This window comes from Gopherus evgoodei, unplaced genomic scaffold (genome assembly GCF_007399415.2).
Source record: "Gopherus evgoodei ecotype Sinaloan lineage unplaced genomic scaffold, rGopEvg1_v1.p scaffold_34_arrow_ctg1, whole genome shotgun sequence".
NCBI lineage: Eukaryota > Metazoa > Chordata > Testudines > Testudinidae > Gopherus > Gopherus evgoodei.
The window spans coordinates 6,790,364-6,808,637 of record NW_022060016.1 but is presented as its reverse complement, the minus strand read 5'-3'; the positions used below and the strand labels follow the sequence as shown (position 1 = coordinate 6,808,637).

The 18,274-nt window shown below is 48.6% G+C and overlaps 1 long non-coding RNA gene and 1 other non-coding gene across 2 annotated transcripts; both read left to right on the top strand.

Annotated features, from left to right (window-relative positions):
* The first annotated feature begins 6,053 nt into the window (after positions 1-6,053).
* Positions 6,054-10,171, top strand: LOC115641437. Its single transcript, XR_003998074.1, has 3 exons — positions 6,054-6,064; positions 8,971-8,978; positions 9,779-10,171. It is a non-coding gene; the product is annotated as an uncharacterized LOC115641437 (long non-coding RNA).
* Positions 7,726-7,798, top strand: TRNAK-UUU. Its single transcript has one exon. It is a non-coding gene; the product is annotated as a tRNA-Lys (tRNA).
* Positions 10,172-18,274: the final 8,103 nt, after the last annotated feature.

Below are 18,274 nucleotides of genomic sequence, written 5' to 3'. Positions count from 1 at the left end.
GTGCGGTGTTGGTGTCCCCAGGAATGCTGAAGGGCCTAAGGGAGGGAGGCTCAATACTTCCCCCTATCAGTCAGGGTGGAAGAGGAGGGCTTCAAGAATGGGCAGGTTAATGGCTGGGCCTTCTAGCATTCGGCTGGGGACATGGTGGGGAACGCGAAGTGGGAGAAATGGTTGCAGGCCTGTGAAAAATGGTTTGGCCAGTGACATAAGTGGATTGTGTCATTACCTACAAAGTTGTGGTGCTCAAGACCCATCTGTGGGGAATTTCCTCAGCCATGTGTTTCCCCCAGCTCCACGAGTGCTGCTGAGACCGAACACGATGGCCTTCCACCTCTTGTGGAGCAATAGGATGTCCCTATCTAGTCAGGAGAAGTGTGGCTTTTCTGCCGTATTAGAAGGGGGGGTGGGTCTGGTGGGCTTGTACGGCTCTACTTTTTTGTTTTTTCAATTTTCAGTGGTGGCTGAGCTGGAGGGCAGTTCAGGCCCGAGATAAATTTTGGGGCAACAGCAAAGAACCCAGCTGACTCTTCCGATATGGCCGTATTTTTTTTGACCCCACTGGATGCAGCACCGGGTATGGGATGTCTGATAGTGGCAGAAGTGGGAGGAGTAGACTCATAGACTCATAGACTTTAAGGTCAGAAGGGACCATTATGATAATCTAGTCTGACCTCCTGCACGATGCAGGCCACAGAATCTCACCCATCCATGTCTATAACAAACCCCTAACCTGTGTCTGAGTTATTGAAGTCCTCAAATTGTTGTTTGAAAACCTCAAGCTGCAGAGAATCCTCCAGCAAGTGACTCATGCCCTATGCTGCAGAGGAAGACGAAAAACCTCCAGGGCCTCTGCCAAACTGCCCTGGAGGAAAATTCCTTCCTGACCCCAAATATGGCAATCAGCTAAACCCTGAGTAAGTGGGCAAGACTCACCAGCCAGCACCCAGGAAAGAATTCTCTATAGTAACTCAGATCCCAACCCATCTAACATCCCATCACAGACCACTGGGCATACTTACCTGCTGATTAAGAGGTTAGGAAGCTCCCCCCCCCACAAGTGTTCTTCTATTCCCACCTTACACCCTACAGGATTTTCAGTGGGTGGCTAGGTGGAAGGTGCTTGCAGGATGGCTTCATCCGCAACAGTGGCTGCCCTCACAGCAGCGGCAGCCACAGCAGTGAGCCCCCCCCCCCTTTGGTTCAATCTGAACAGGGGTCAATGTACCACTGGGTGTGATAGGCCAATTTTAGGGAGCTTCCTCTGAAGGTGAGCAACTGTCCCCAGAACTTACTGACAGGCGCTTTAAAGTATTTGCATATGTGCACGACCAGCATGTGCAGAGCAAAGGCTGCCCATGGGCACTGTGTCAGGCTCTGGCACTGCTTGAGACAATGGACCATCTTCAGCCACCAGGTAACCCAGGATCTAAGGCAGGAATTGGGTGAGGGAGCAAGTGAAGCTGAGCAGGGCAGACAAAAGTTCATCTTGCCTTCGTGGGCGCTCGCAATGATGCCCTTTTTGTGTGCCAGGGCTGACAAAAACATCCCAGACAGAGAAGCAGCAGGCCCAAAAAGTGCCATTAGGGTGCTGACTTAGCTCAGTTGGGAGAGTGTTAGACTGACAATCTAGAGGTCCCTGGTTCACTCCTATGCTTTGGCATGCTCTCTGTGTGCAGCAGTGGGCTTTTCTCTGGAAGCACAGCAGTGCCTTTACCCACCACAAATCCCTCATTTCAGGCTCCCAAGCAGGAAAAGACAGCATGGACTTGTGCACCAAGTTAGCCCACCTGACCTTTCTTTCTTCTCTTGCTCTTTGTCAGCAAGGAGAAGAAAAAGAAGCTCTCCTTCAAGCCAGAGTCAGAAGGGCGACGTCAGGATGACTTCCTGAGTGCCGGCTCCAGTCCTTTGCTCTACCAGCTGACCTATCGAAGGGCTGCCACCTCTCTCTCCAGGTTTGCCCATCGGTGTGTTCAGAATGGAGAGGGGTAACTAGTGGTGTTCCCCAGTGGTCAGTCCTAGGACCAATCCTATTCAATTTATTCATAAACGATCTGGAGAAAGGGGTAAACAGTGAGGTGGCAAAATTTGCAGATGATTCTAAACTGCTCAAGATAGTTAAGACCAAAGCAGACAGTGAAGAACTTCAGAGAAGTATCACAAAACTGTGACTGGGCAACAAAATGGCAAATGAAATTTAATGTGGATAAATGTAAAGTAATGCACATTGGAAAAAATACCCCCAACTATACATACAATATGATGGGGGCTAATTTAGCTACACCTAATCAGGAAAGAGATCTTGGAGTCATCATGGATAGTTCACTGAAGACGACCACGCAGTATGCAGCAGCAGTCAAAAAAGCAAACAGGATGTTAGGAATCATTAAAAAAAGGAGAGTAAGATAGAGAATATCTTACTGCTTTTATATAAATCCATATAAAAATGAATACTGCGTACAGATGTGGTCTCCTCATTTCAAAAAAGATTTACTGGCATTAGAAAAGGTTCAGAGAAGGGCAACTAAAAGGATTAGGGGTTTGGAATGGGTCCCATATGAGGAGAGATTAAAGAGACTAGAACTTTTCAGCTTGGAAAAGAGAAGACTAAGAGGGGATATGATAAAGGTATATAAAATCATGAGTGGTGTGGAGAAAGTGAATAAGGAAAAGTTATTTACTTGATCCCATAATATAAGACCTAGGAGCCACCAAAGGAAATTAGTAGGCAGTAAGTTTAAAACAAATGCAAGGAAATTCTTCATCATTCTGGCTCTGGTTCTCTCCTTCATCACACAGACACAGTCAACATGTGGAACTCCTTGCCTGAGGAGATTGTGAAGGCTAGGACTATAACAGGGTTTAAAAGAGAATTAGATAAATTAATAGGTTTCAGAATGGATGCCATGTTAGTCTGTATCAACAAAAAGAATGAGGAGTACTTGTGGCACCTTAGAGACTAACAAATTTATTTGAGCAACAACTCTGACATCATAATAAAAAAGGCTGACAAAGGAGGTGCTGTTGTCATCATGACTAGGTTGGAATATGAACGAGAGGCTGCTAGGCGGCTCTCTAACACCACATTCTACAAGCCATTACCCTCTGACCCCACTGAGAGTTACGAAAAGAAACCACACCATCTGCTCAAGAAACTCACTGAAAAAGCACAAGAACAAATCTGCACAGACACACCCCTAGAACTCCATCGGGGTATTCTAATGTCTACCCAAGACCCATAAACCTGGAATTCCTGGATGCCCCATCATCTCACGCATTGGCACTCTGACAGCAGGATTGTTTGGCTATGTAGACTCCCTCCTCAGGCCCTATGCTACCAGCACTCCTAGCTATCTTTGAGACACCACTGACTTCCTGAGGAAACTACAGTCCATTGGTGATCTTCCAGAAAACACCATCTTGGCCACTATGGAGACAGAAGCTTCCTACACCAACGTTCCACACAAAGATGGATTACAAGCCATCAGGAACAGTATCCCCAATAATGTCACGGCAAAGTTGGTGGCCTAACTTTGTGACTTTGTCCTCACTCACAACTATTTCACTTTTGGGGACAACGTATACCTTCAAGTCAGCGGCACTGCTATGGGTACTCACATGGCCCCAGAGTATGCGAAAATTTTTATGGCTGACTTAGAACAACGCTTCCTCAGCTCTCATCCCCTAACGCCCCTACTCTACTTGCGCTACACTGATGACATCTTCATCATCTGGACTCATGGAAAAGAAGCCCTTCAGGAATTCCACCATGATTTCAACAATTTCCATCCCACCATCAACCTCAGCCTGGACCAGTCCACCCAAGAGAGCCACTTCTTGGACACTAAAGTGCTAATAAACGATGGTCACATAAACACCACCCTGTACTGGAAACCTACTGACCTCTATACTTACCTACATGCCTTCAGCTTCCATCCAGGACACACCACATGATCCATTGTCTACAGCCAAGCTCTAAGATAGAACCGCATTTTCTCCAACCCATCAAACAAAGACAAACCCCTACAAGATCTCTATCAAGTGTTCTTACAACTACAATACCCACCTGCTGAAGTAAAGAAACAGATTGACAGAGCCAGAAGAGTACCCAGAAGTCACCTACTAGAGGACAGGCCCAACAAAGAAAGTAACAGAACGCCACTAGCAGTCACCTTCAGCCCCCAACTAAAACCTCTCCAGCGCATCATCAAGGATCTACAAGCTATCCTGAAGGACGATCCCTCACTCTCACAGATCTTGGGAGACAGGCCAGTCCTTGCTTAAGACAGCCCCCCAACCTGAAGCAAATACTTACCAGCAACCACACAACAAAAACACTAACCCAGGAACCTATCCTTGCAACAAAGCCTGTTGACAACTCTGTCCACATATCTATTCAGGGTATGCCATTATAGGACCTAATCACATCAGCCACACTATCAGAGGCTCATTCACCTGCATATCTACGAACGTGATATATGCTATTATGTGCCAGCAATGCTCCTCTGCCATGTACATTGGCCAAACCAGACAGTCTCTACGTAAAATAATAAACAGACACAAATCACATGTCAAGAATTATAACATTCAGAAATCAGTCGGAGAACACTTCAATCTCCCTGGTCACTCGATGATAGACTTTAAAGTCGCAATATTACAACAAATAACCTTCAAAAACAGACTCCAATGAGAGACTACTGAATTGGAATTAATTTGCAAACTGGACACCATTAAATTAGGCTAGAGTAAAGACTGGGAGTGGATGGGTCATTACACAAAGTCAAACTATTTCCCCATGTTTATTTGTCCCCCTACTGTTACTCACACCTTCTTGTCAACTGTTGGAAATGGGCCATCCTGATTATCACTACAAAAGGTTTTTTCTCCTGCTGATAATAGCTCACCTTAACTGCTCACTCTCATTATAGTGTGTATGGCAACACCCATTTTTTCATGTTCTCTATGTATGTGTGTGTATATCTATATCTTCTCTATATCTTCCTGCTGTATTTTCCAGTGCAGGCATCCAATGAAGTGGGTTTTAGACCACGAAAGCTTATGCTCAAATAAATTTGTTAGTCTCTAAGGTGCCACAAGTACTCCTCTTTCTTTTTGCAGATAAATTAATGGAGGTTAAGTCCATGAATGGCTATTAGCCAAGATGGGTAAGGAATGGGATCCCTAGCCTCTGTTTGTCAGAGGGTGGAGTTGGATGGCAGGAGAGAGATCACTTGATCATTACCTGTTAGGTTCAATCCCTCTGGGGCACCTGATATTGACCACTGTTGGCAGATATGATGCGGGGTTGGATGGACCTTTGGTCTGACCCAGTATGGCCGTTCTTATGAAGGGAGGGGCGGAACACTGCAACAGAGTTTCTGTAGTGTAGTGGTTATCACATTTGTCTAACACACAAAAAGTCCCTGGCCTGAAACCAGGCAGAAACATGAGGGCTTAATTTTCCCAGCTCCTACTGGCCTGTCCCTGCTGTTGTAGGAGCAGCAGTGATTTCTATGATCAAAAGGTCTGTTATACTTCCCCCGTTCCCACTTTTGTCTCCTCTCCCTCTCTGAATGCCTGTGAAGTGGCTTTTCCCCTCCCGCTCCCTCCTGGACTACTCGTAGGTTGAATGTTCTGGTTGAAGAGCAGAAGAGCTCCCAGATAGACAAGGTGTCTGGGACTCTAATTAGGCAGCACTCACACACCCAGAGCATGGACACTGCCCAAGGTGGAGTGTGACCAACCAGATGCAGCCAAGTCATCTCTAGTCACAGATCATTAGGTGCAGGCCCTTAAAAGGGGAAGGGGCCGTTTGCTCAGGAGAGCACTCACAAGCTCGTACCTCCAGTGAATGCCCTTTGCCCGGACCGCCTGGCCAGTGGTTCTCTGTGTTGTATTTCATTGTGCCTCAGGAAGACTTACCTTCATCGCACCATCCATAGCTGCGCTGTGGGACACTTACCTTGCAGAATCCTGACATCTCCAGTGCTGTGCCTGTCCTGGGAGCGTGAGTATGAGAGTGCGAGTGTGACCCCTTCTCCTCCGCTTATTTTGAGCTTAGCTATCAGTATAATAATGAGCTTAGCTATCAGTATAATAATGACCCCTACGCTTACTAGCTGGCCCAATTTTGGGTAACACCTGCGATAACCCTAACCCCTGCATGGCAAAGGGTGGTGAAATGAGCTGAGGAAAAAGCCTTGGCATCAGCAGGGGAAAGCTAGAGGATCTTGGCCCGTCACCTTTTGAAGCCTTGTGGCTTGGCTTCCTCTGCCCTTGGAGGTTGGCCTACGGAGGCCGGCTCTTCCTGCTGGCCTCCTTTGTATGACTTGCCAAAGGAGGAAGTGAGGCAGGAATGGGGCAAAAGAGGAAAGTCGAGCTGAGGAAGGCAGGGCAGAAGCTAAGCGCCTCAGTGCGGCTAAGTGGGGTTAGTAGAGCGCCACTGTTCATTCTGCAAAGCCTGGGGAGGTGCGGTTGGCTACTGGGAGGTAGAATCCTGTGCCTGCCTCTTGGCTTCCCAGGGATGGCTACTTGTATCCCAGAAGAAGAAGGATGGTTCTGGGTGAGAGGAAGGCAAGCAAAGCTATGGGAGGAAATTTGGGTGTGGGGTGCTGGCTCTGCACTGGGGGAGGCGGTTGGGGTGCAGGAGGGGTGGCGCTTACCCCGGGCAGTGCAGCTCCCAAAGTGACCAATACACACAACCCTGTGTCAGTAGCTCCTAGGTGGGCCGTGCCAGGGGGTCTCTGTGTGCTGCTGCATGCAGGCACCGCCCCCAGAGCTCCCATTGGCTGCAGTTCCTGGCCAATGGGAGCTGCGGAGTTGGTACTCAGGGCAGGGGTAGTAAATGGAGACACTCCCCCCACCCCAGGGGATGCCGAGACATGCCGGCCATTTCTGGGAGTGGCACGGAGGGACGGAGGCAGTGTGGGTAGGGAGACACTTTAGTGCTGCTGGCACATCTCTGCACACCCATTAGGGGAGGGGGGAGAGGTCGTCCATGTGCTGCCTGGGGTAGGGGCAGTGCACAGAGCTACCTCCCCTTCCGGGTCTATTACAGGAGGGGGGGGGGTCTTTTGGCCTGTAAGGTGCAGCAGGTCGGACTAGATGATCACATTGGTCCTTTCTGACCTTAAAGGCTCCAAGTCTAAAAGGGAGAGGGAAGTAAAGGAAGTTTTTTAAAAAAAATAAACCAAACCTTGTAATACCAGGATAACTCCACCTGCTCATTGTCTAGTCCCCACCCCTTTCTTCCTCCATTGTGTGTTGAACCCCCTGCAGGAACTTGATTCTCTCATTCCATTGATAAACTGATACAATGTGACTGAAATTAAACCAGTTCCCAGGGGAGAAACATCACATCATTACATTAGCTGGGAATTGAAACCAGGTCAACTGCTTGGAAGGTAGCTATGCTCACCACTATACCACCAATGCATCCAGCAGAAGGGTTACTTATGCTTGCCCAATGAGGCTAGACCAGCATTGAGGAGATTTTTGGCCTGTTAAAATGTACTGGAGTCTCATTAATAAAAAAAACAAAAACACCTCCATCTTCACTTGAGTTTGAACCATCAGCCTTTCAATTAGCCACCAATGTTGTTAATCACAGGGTATGTCTACACTACAGGATTTTTCAGAAACCAGTTTTTGGAAACAGATTGTATAAAGTCGTGTGCACGCGGACACACTAAGCACACTTCTGCACCAACTTGCTTGTCTCCTTTGTGAGCCTGGCTAGCTCAGTTGCCAGAGCGTCAGACTTTTAATCTGAGGGTCCAGGGTTAAAGTCCCTGGTCAGGTGGTAAACTACTCATAAGGACCTTATATTGTCTTTCTGGAGTCCTCTTTCATGTTCCTCTTTCTCTTCAGGATTTTCCCTTTCCTCAGAAAGGCCTTTTTGTGTGTGGGTTTGAAGGGGCAACTTCCTGACAGCCCCTCTGTCCTTGCAGCCTGGAGGAATAAAGGCCTCTGGGCATATAGCATGTTCCTTCCCTGCACACACACACACACACACATAGAATATCCCTAAGGAACTAGAATCACCTGCTGCTTTCCCCTTTCCTGCTGGATTCCCAAACGAGGATGTTCTACAGCCCAAACCCATGTCCCTTCTTTTCCCAGTGCCCCTCAATCCCAACCCTCTGTCCCTCCTATGCACACTGCTCCTCACTCCCAACCAGAGCCTACTCCTCTTCACCATTCTCCTCTGTCCCAATCCACATACCCCTCCTATTCCCAGTGCCCCTCAATCCCAACCCACAGCTCTCTCCTCCTTACACTGCTCCTCGATCCCAACCCACAGGCCTCACCTCCTCACGCTGCTCCTCAATCCCAACCCATGGCTCCCTCCTTCCCTCCAGTAGCAGGTGCCTCAGACTCCCTCAGGAAGATTTTCTTGCAAGGTTTCATGTATGAGTCTGCATGTGGATTATACAGTATGTTGGAAATATGTTGGATTGCTTGCCAAAATGATCACTTTTGCCTGGTGTTGGATTCCCAGTCTCCTTGTTATTGGGGCAGGAAAAATAAAGGGCTGTTATTCTTGTTGTGTGAATTGAGGGCAGCCCAACTGTGCTTGGCAGACCCCGATTGAGGGACTCTCCCTCAATTCAATAGCACTCTCTAGGCAGGGGACAGGGGTTCCAAAGCCAAGTGGCCTGGACCCTGGGTCCTAATACTAAAATTTAGGGGTTAGATCAATGTTAGGATAGGGTGGCAGTGAAGGGATGAGTGAGTTCCTAGACAACATAGTGAGTATGGTGCCTTCTTATTTTCCCCCTTTTCTACCCAGGATGGCAGGTGAACTCTACAGAGGCACCTCTAGGCTTGCACTGACTAAGGACAACAGCTGTGAGTGGGGTGAAGAGCAGAGATGGCTCATGTTAAAGGACTTTTGGTTGCTGGACTTACGAACAGTAGAGAGAAGGACATTGCCCAGCTTATTTGGGGGTGAGTCTTGTCCTTGTAGTTTAGGTTTATGAGTTGGGGCTGCTGACATGACTTCTGCTAACCCTGGGCTTATATTGCAATGTAGACATATTCTGAGAGGGCATCTATACTGTGATAAAAGCCCTGTGGTCCGACTGGCCTGGATCATCTGACTTGGACTCCTGGGGCTCAGGTTGTGAGGCTAAAAACTGCAGTGCAGACATTTGGGCTCAGATTGGATCTTGGCCTCGGAGACCCTCACCCCTCATGTGGTCTTGGAGGCTGGGCTCAAGCCCAAGTGTCTACACTGTAATTTTATAACCCTGCAGCACAAGCCCCACAAGCCTGAATCAACTGACCCAGGGTTTGAGAATAGTGACTTGGGTGTGTTTATGACAATGTAGACATAATGCTATGCTATGTCCAGACTGCAATGAAACACCCAAGGCTGCCCCATGCCAGCTCAGGCTCCCGAGGCTTTGGCTGTGGGGTGGTAAATTTGCAGTGTAGATGTTTCAGCTCAGGCTCAGTAATGGGCTCTGGGCCCCCTCAAAGTTGCGAGGGAGTTTAGCGAGCAAAAAAGGTAAAACCGCAATGAAGTATTACCCTGGACTCGAAGGCATTTCTCCATTGGTCTGTCTGCTTTGGGGCAGGGACAATAACATGTCCTGCTACATTCGTTATTTCAAAGGGTGGTTTAGGATTTTCATTCTCATACATGGTGCACAAAGCAGGACTTAACACTCAGTGTAACCTAAATGAGCCTCCCACAGATTCTGGCAGCCACGAAGAGCATTTGGTGTGAGAGCCCAGCCCCAGCCTCAGCCCCAGCGGGTCATCCACGACCTCCCAGCTGCTAACTCCTAAACTTTCAGTAAATCTATTATCAGTGCCTGGAGTGTAATTTAAACCATAAGAAAAACCACACTGGGCTAGACCAAAGGACCATCTAGCTCTGAATCTTCTCTTCTGACAGCAGCCAAGAGCAGGTACCCCAAAAGCCACTCAACAAAGCACCCCTGACAGTTATTATCCCTGCCCCAAAAGCAGACAGACCAATGGAGAACTGCCATGAGTCCAGGGTAAGACTTCACTACGGTTTTACCATTTCCACTTGCTAAACTCCCTCTCAACCTTCTGGGCTCCTAGAGCAGGTACTGAGCCTGAGCCGAGACACGCACACTGCAACTTTACAGCCCAAGCCACATTGCCCTGATTACTCCAACCCAGGCCTGCCCTGGATGTTTCATTGCACTGGAGACGTACCCTAACATGATGTCTACACTGTGATTAACACACCCAGGGCACCTGTCTCAAAACCCGGGTCAGCTGACTCAGGCTCATGGGGCTGGGGCTGCAAGACTATAAAATGACAATGCAGACATATGGACTTGAGCCCAACCTCTGAGACCCCACGAGGGGTGAGGGTTTCTGAACCCAGGCTTCAGTGTGAACACAAATATCTGCACCACAGTTCTTAGCCTCTCAGTCTTAGCATAATGAGCCCAAGTCAGATGACCCAGGCCAGCCATGCTGCCATCTTTATCCCAGGAGAGATGGATTCTAAGGGTGCGTTCTCATTGCAATGTAAGCCCAGGAGTGGCAACCTGTGCTCAAAGCAGCACCCTGCAGGCCCCATATTCACCACTCTCATATAGTGATGATACGTTTTGAACAAAGTCTGCCTGGTGAGGGATCATTTTAAAAATCTTGAACTGTTCATCTATTGAACATTAATGTCTTCTTGCATTCTATGGGCTCACATTGGTTTGGGAAGTTATGAAGTTTGCTCTGTGTGCATTACAAAAATATGTTATGAGGTTGGGAAATGCCCACCACCAGCCTTTCAGGTGCAAAAATGGAGAAGCCAGATTTGCTGCTGGCCCATTGAAGGTATCCACACTCCCAAAGACTATTCCAGGAATCGTGTACAATGCAGACTTCTCCGAGATAGCACAGAGACAATGGACAGTGCTTGACTCATGTTGTAGCAAAGGTACTTCCTAGCAAGTTGGAAGAAACTATGAAAGGGAAGTAGAGACATTATGAATTGGCCTCTCTCCTCCACAACGCAACAGCTCGAAACACATCTGGAGGACAAAGGCTTAAATGAGATAAATCAGAAGAGAATAACAATAATACATTCAAATCAAAGTCCTCAAACAGACTAGTACTGATTTTTCAGCAGAAAATTTTCAGTTTGGGGAATTTTTTTTTCCCAGTCAGACCTTGCCAAGGGAAGCAGGGAGAAAATGTTTGAGTTGCCTTCTTCAGGACAGCTTGCCCTAGACATTCTAGCTGTGGGTCACTGTCATGGCCTTGCTGAGAAATGGGGTGTTTTTATAATTTGAGGAGGTCCCAGGGTGTTTAGGGGAGATTATGAGGATGTTACCTTTTGAGATAAAAACTAAGAAATACAAAACTAGAAAAAATTTTTTTTAGAAATCTGAGATTTAGACATTTTATTTAAAGCCGGGGATGGGGAGGAGAGAGGGTTGTCTGAGTTTCTGAGAAGGTTTTTGTTTGCAAGAAGCCTTATTGTTTGATCTGTCATTGTACCAAAGGGTGATGGTTGTCTATAAAGGAGGGGTGAAGACTAAAAGCATCCCATGAGGATGGGGTTTGAACCTATGTGTGCAGAGTACAGTAGATTAGCAGTCCATCACTTTAACCTCTCAGCCACCTCATCTAACTTGTTAAGAAAGGGACAGGAGAAGAAATCTAGGCCAGCAGTGATAGGGACAATATGGAGTTTTTAAATACTAAGCAGAAGCAGGGGCTGAATGAGCTATGTGGTAGCTAGGTATGATCTTGCTCCTGTCTCGAAAATAACCCTTAACTGTGTGGTGGTCTATTTCATTACTTCAGGGTGGCTGAATGTACATAATATGTCTGTAGTTGGGTTGCTTTTGTTCTAGGGTACACGCACCCCTCAAATCCGAAGCAACACTGTCATAGGCCGAGGGCTGGATCTGATTACTTCTTGAGCTCCCTTCCACCCTGACATTTCTGTGGTTCTGGGCTTTGTCCCTTGCTCTTTGGAAGAACTCATAAACATCCCCTGGCCTACCTGGTTATCCTCCTTCCCATCCCTCTGTACAACCCCCTTGTTCTATGAAGCCTAGAAACACATGCAAATGGTTAGGCAGGTTGTGTGCTGAGATCACTATCAGTATGACAGATGATGTCTTATTGTTTCCTTGTGCTCTCTCCGTCCTTATTCAGAGCCTCTGTGGTCCAGCAAGGGCACCCATTCTCAGACGGTCCAGCTGGCACCTCTCTTGGGTAGAAACCCACATCTCTCTGCCTCCTAGCTGTAGTATCTCCAGGCTGCACTGCTCCCTGCCTACAATGTGAATTCCCCACTAAGGTAGATCCTCTCCCTCAGCAGGCCTGCTTGGCCTTTCTTCCTCAGAGGCTAGGAGCAGCAGAACTGTCCCTAGTTAAGGTACGATACAGCCCATGGCCAGCAAACAGTGATTCTCAAGGTAAAGGCGTTACAGAGAGAACATATTAAACAATAAAAGTACCTATATGCATGCTAACCAGAGATCACCCCAATGGTAGGCAGGGGTGTGGGGAGTGACGGTTCGAGCCAGGGCAGGGTGCTGGCTTCATTCCCCAACTCTGGGAAGGGAGCGGGGAGTGGTGGTTCGAGCGGGGGCGGGGCGCTGGCTTCCCTCCCCTGCTCTGGGGAGGGCCTGGGAGTTGCAGTTTGAGTGGGGGAGGGGCGCTGGCTTCTCTCCCCAGCTCTGGGAGGGGCCCAGGGAGTGACAGTTCTAGTGGGGGAGCGGCCTGGGGATTGATGGTTCGAGAGGGGGCAGGGCCCTGGCTTCCCTCCCCAGTTCTGGGAGGGGACTCGGGAGTGGCGTTTCCAGTGGGGGTGGGGTGCTGACTTTCCTCCCCAGCTCTGGCAGGGGCCTGGGGAGTGGAGACTCTAGCGGAGGCGGGGCTGTGACATTATGAGTGTACTATAAAATCTCAGTGAAAGGTGACAGGGCCAGAAAGAGTTAATTAACTCACCTCACGAACTAACCTGACTCATGAGTGAACCTTAAGAACTGGTTAGCAAGATCTGTAAATGAATAGAGCTTTGAAATGCAACTCTGCATTGTCAGAGGTAGAAGGGCAGATGTTTGCTCAGGTCTTGTGATGTAAGCAAACAGGTCTTGTCTATTGCTATAGTTTTAATTCAAAGATCAAAAAAGGAATATTAGCATTTATGATGATACTCGAGTAAAATAGTATTATTGTCTCTGTGTCTCTTTGAAGGTTGTGGTAACCTGTATCTGAACTGTTTAATGGATAAATGACTCTGCTAATTGCCAGGATGTTTGGGAGAAGGAGTTTAGCCAATAGTTTTCTCAGGTTGAAAGGCTGCTAGAAATGTATAAGAAGCCTGGGACACGATCCTTCTTCATCTCAGATCTGCTTTGGGTTTCAAAAGGGGGAGCGACCTTGAATATGGAAATTGGAATGTAACCTATAGACAATTTCTAAAAGGACTCTTGGCAACTACAAGCTCACCTCTGCTATACATCTGAAACTCAAGAATTAAATTCAAGTCTGTATGTATATGGATCTTTTAAACAACATCTTTTATTTTTTAATAAATTTTAGCTTAGTTAATGAGAATTGGCTATAGCGTGTATTTTGAGTAAAATCTAAGTTATAATTGAACCTGGGTATCTGGCTGATCCTTTGGGATCGGAAGAACCTTTTCTTTTATATGATGAAGTCAGATTTTCAGGAATCATCACCATATCTGACAGGTGTGTCTGGACGGAGGCCTGAGGCTGGGCACTTTAAGGGAACTGTGTGGTTTAAACTTTTAAGTAACCAGTGAGGTACAACAGAAGCTGTTTTGTGCTGGTTGGTAAATCTAAGTATTGGAATAACCACCAGCATTTGGGATTTGGCTGCCCTGTTTTGTAAGCAGTTCACCCTGATTGAGAGACCTCACCTGGCTCCCACGGGCAGCACCGTCAAACAGCCGCTCCCCAGTCGCCTCACAGAGCCGAAGGGGGAAGGCAGCGCCCTGCCCCCACTGGAACGGCCGTTCCCCAGTCCCCTAGCAGAACTGGGGAGGAAACCCAGCGCCCCGCCCCCAAAGGAACTGCCGACCTCAGTCCCCTTGGCACTGCCAGGGAGGGAAGGCAGTGCCCCCCCCCCGCGGCTACGGCCGCTACCCAGTCCCCTCGCAGAGCCGGGGAGGGAACCCAACGCCCCACCACCGCTGGAATGGCCGCTCCCCTGTCCCCTGGCAGAGCTGGGGAGGGAAGGCAGTGCCCCGCCCCCGCAGGAACGGCGGCTGCCAAGTCCACTTGCAGAGCTGGGGAGGGAAGGCAGCACCCCATCCCCGCAGGAAAGGCCGCTCTCCAGTCCCCTCACACAGCTAGGGAGGGGAACACAGCGCCCCAACCCCGCAGGAACGGCCGCTCCCTAGTCCCCTCGCAGAGCTGGGGAGGGAAACCAGCACCCCGACACCGCAGGAACAGCCGCTCCCCACACCCCTCGCAGAAGGGGGGAGGGAACCCAGTGCCCTGCCCCCACAGGAATGGCCGCTCCACATTCCCCTTGCATAGCTGGGGAGGGAAGACAGCTCCCCTCCCTCGCAGGAACGGCTGCTCCTCAGTCCCCTTGCAGAGCTGGGGAGGGAAGGCAGTGCCCCTCCCCCATAGGAACGACTGCTCCTCACTCTCCTGGCAGAGCTGGGGAGGGAACCGAGCGCCCTGCCACTGCCGGGATGGCCACTCCTCCTTCCCATCGCAGAGCTGAGGGGGGAAGGCAGCACCCCACCCCTGCAGGAACGGCCGCTTCCCAGTCCTCTCGCAGAGCTCGGGAGGGAAGGCAGCCCCTAGCCTGTGATGATGCGGTTCTGGCGGGACCCAACTGAGAGTGCCAATTCAGGACCATTTGCTCAAACAGGGCAGTCACAGCCCAAGGCTGGGGTTTTTCCACCTCTAAGGCAAATCAAACCAGCCAGACAAAAGTGACTTCAGTTTCACCCCACTGGCTAACCACAAATCACACAAGCAATTTCCTTAGACACTCCAGTCTCACAGTATCACCACCGGCACCACCCATTCTGGAGATGAATGGTTATGAAAACCAACACCCCAGTAAAAGAAAAAGGTTCTCTCGATCCCAAGGGACCAAGCCCCAGAACCACATCAATATACACATCAGATCTTACCCACAAATCACGCTGTTGCCAATCCTTTAGAATCTAAAATCTAAAGGTTTATTCATAAAGGGAAAAAGATAGAGATGAGAGTTAGAATTGGTTAAAAGGAATCAATTACATACAGTGATGGCAAAGTTCTTAGATCAGGCTTGTAGCAGTGATGGAGTAAACTGCAGGTTCAAATCATGTCTCTGGAGAAAATCCCCCGCTGGGATGGGTCATCAGTCCCTTGTGTAGAGCTTCAGCTTTTAGCAAAGTCTCTCCAGAGGTAGGAAGCAGGATGGAAGACCAGATGGAGAAGAGGCATCGGCCTTAACTAGACACTTCCAGGGGTAAAAACACTTCTTTGTTCTTACTGTGGAAAATTACAGCAAAATGGAGGTTGGAGTCACATGGGCAAATCCCTGCATACTTTGCTGAGTTATAAGGTGTATCTGCCTCCTCTCAATGGGTCAATTGTGTAGCTGATGGTCCTTAATGGGCCATCAAGCAGGCTAAGCAGAGCTAACACCAACTTGTCTGGGGTGTTTCCCAGAACTGCAGCACCAATTTGAAATACAGACAGTATACAGCCAGTACTTATAACTTCAACTACAAAATGATACAGACATACAGACAGCATAATCATAACCAGCAACCCAGAACCTGGTCTTAGGCACCTTATATGACCCTCTTTACATAGGATTTGGTGCCACTACAGGACCTTGGTTGCAAACCATGTTCTATATGTTCTCAGTTTATATCAATAACATCACACCCCCAACGCAAAATTGATGCAGGAAGGGGTGACACAGACATCATTGACTGCATCCTAAGAGATCCCCATCCTGGGGTCTGTCTTATTACAGCTTGTACTGTGTTAGAAACCATATCAATGTATAACAGAAATGCTTTACCAAACTTATGTTCAGTAACATGATTGAATTTCTTTACAAACTTAAGGTAAAACTTAGTTTGAACAACAGTGGATTGGATCTGCTTTTGCTGCAGGATTTCTGTATGTCTCATATGATCTTGCCAAGAGCTAAAGAAACTAGCTATTTTATCTATACAAGCTCTGGCAAGTGTTTGGAACCCAATTAACATCTAATTAACATAGATATTAATGTTGTTCACAGTGTCGGGATCTTGACATTTAGCCCTAAAACCATTTAGCTCTGAAACACCAGCAACCAAATCTGTCCTTAGATCCTGAAGCACAGACTGCTCACTCACAGAATTAGCATGGAGGCATTCCTGTCCCAACACCATTGTTTTCCCAACAAGCTGGCCACACACACAGCCACGGGGTTATAGGGCTCCTCAACTTTCTTAACAGCTTATACTCCATCTGAGATCTTTTCAAAGCTACCCACACTGGATATTTCAATGGGAGAGTCAGTGGATCCATTCACAACAGAAAATTTCTGGCTGTTAGGAACTGAAACTTCCTTGATTAAATCACTTTCACACCCTCCAGTTGCAGTAAACTGCTTGCACAGGTCACCAGGAGGGTTCCTTTCCCTAGGAGCTTCTCTAAGCAGCAATTCACCCCTCTCAGAACTTCTGCCCTTACCCTCTTCACCCAGGGCTTGCTCTAAAGGACACATTCCTGAGCACCCACAGACTCTTTCTGGGTCTCACTTACATCCAGAATCACCTCTGGTCCATCAGGCAGATTCCTACACACATTCCCCTTCCAGGCAAACCTATAGACTTTCCAGCTAACAGGCTAGAAGCCTTCTCCTTCTCTTGGCCATGAACAGGTTCAGGAATCTTTTCCTTCTTGCTACAAGTTGTTAAACTGTCAGTAGATAACACAATTAAATCACCTTTCTGCTCTCCTTGTGCCCTGGCTAGGGTATCACCCTGATTAGACAGAGCTGCTACACCCTTTTCCAACCACACTTTAACAACTGGCAAACTACAAGCACCAGAATTGTCTGGTCTCTGGGATTTTGCTAAGACACTAACTGGATGCACCCTAGTTACAGGGCCTTCTCCCCAGCAGACACAAACTTAGGTCCATTCCCTTCCTGGGCTTTAGCTGTATTTACAGCCAACTCCAAGACAACTGAATTACCCTCAACCATCACAGGCTGAAAGGCACCTTCTGTCTGCTGCTCAGACACAGAAGAGCTGGAGACACATTCTCCTCCACCAGACACACAGCTTGGGATTTCATTTCCCTTGTCCCAGCACACCAGGCTGTTTAGAGACAACTGCTTGGAGACTGAGGTAGCTTCCTCCATAGGCAAGTCAATACCCCGACAGACACAGGCACATTTCCTTCTCTGCTGCTCCTCCCCTACCCCAGACCAGTCTCCAGCAGCCTTCCCTCCCTCTTCCCTAAACTTCCAGGGCTCTAGGATTCTGTGCTCTCCAGACAGACATTGTGTCTAGGACACCATGGGGCTGCACTGCCCTGCACAGTGTCTCAGGCCCTGTTCTGCACAAGATGTCTGTGGCGCTGGCCTGGTGGCCTCACTGCTCCCGCCAGCCAAGTCAGTTAACACAGGGGAACGGCAGCAGCGTGCGGATTAGGACGTTGATGCGTTATGCTCTGATCCTGGCTGGCTTTAACCGGGCTTCCCCCCTCCCTGTGTGTCATTGCCAGGAGAGGGGCAGTGTGCGCGCCGCTGCCATTTTACTGCTTGGCAACGTGGTGAGCAGTGTGAAGGACCCGGACAAACCCATCGTGCAGCAGGAAATGATCCACTGCTTGCTCCCGCTGCTGCTGCATCTTGAAGACCACAATGAGAGTGTGACACTGGTAAGTGCCACGGTCATTATTTCATTAATCGCAAAGAGCCAGAGTCCCTGGGACGCCACTCCATTAATGACCAGAGCCCCTTGCCCAAGTAGAGTCTTCTCCTTCCTGCTTCACTCCATGCTGGAGCCTAGTGCCTCCCCCATTCTCACAGCACACAGCACAATTGGGAAGAAAAGCTTCTTCTGGGAAACAGCCCTGACCCTCTCCAGCAAAGAGAGACCTCAAGCCTTTGTGCTGCTGCCTCCAAAGGCTCACAACAAAGGCAGCAAAAGAAAAGAGAGCATAGATCTAAGTGCCCTTTGGGTCAGGGAGCTGATATCTGCCCACAGCCTCCTGGAAAGTGGATGCAGCTGCCCTGACTTCTTCCGTGGAGCTCCTGAGAGACCTTCTCCAGGTCCCAGCTTCCCAGC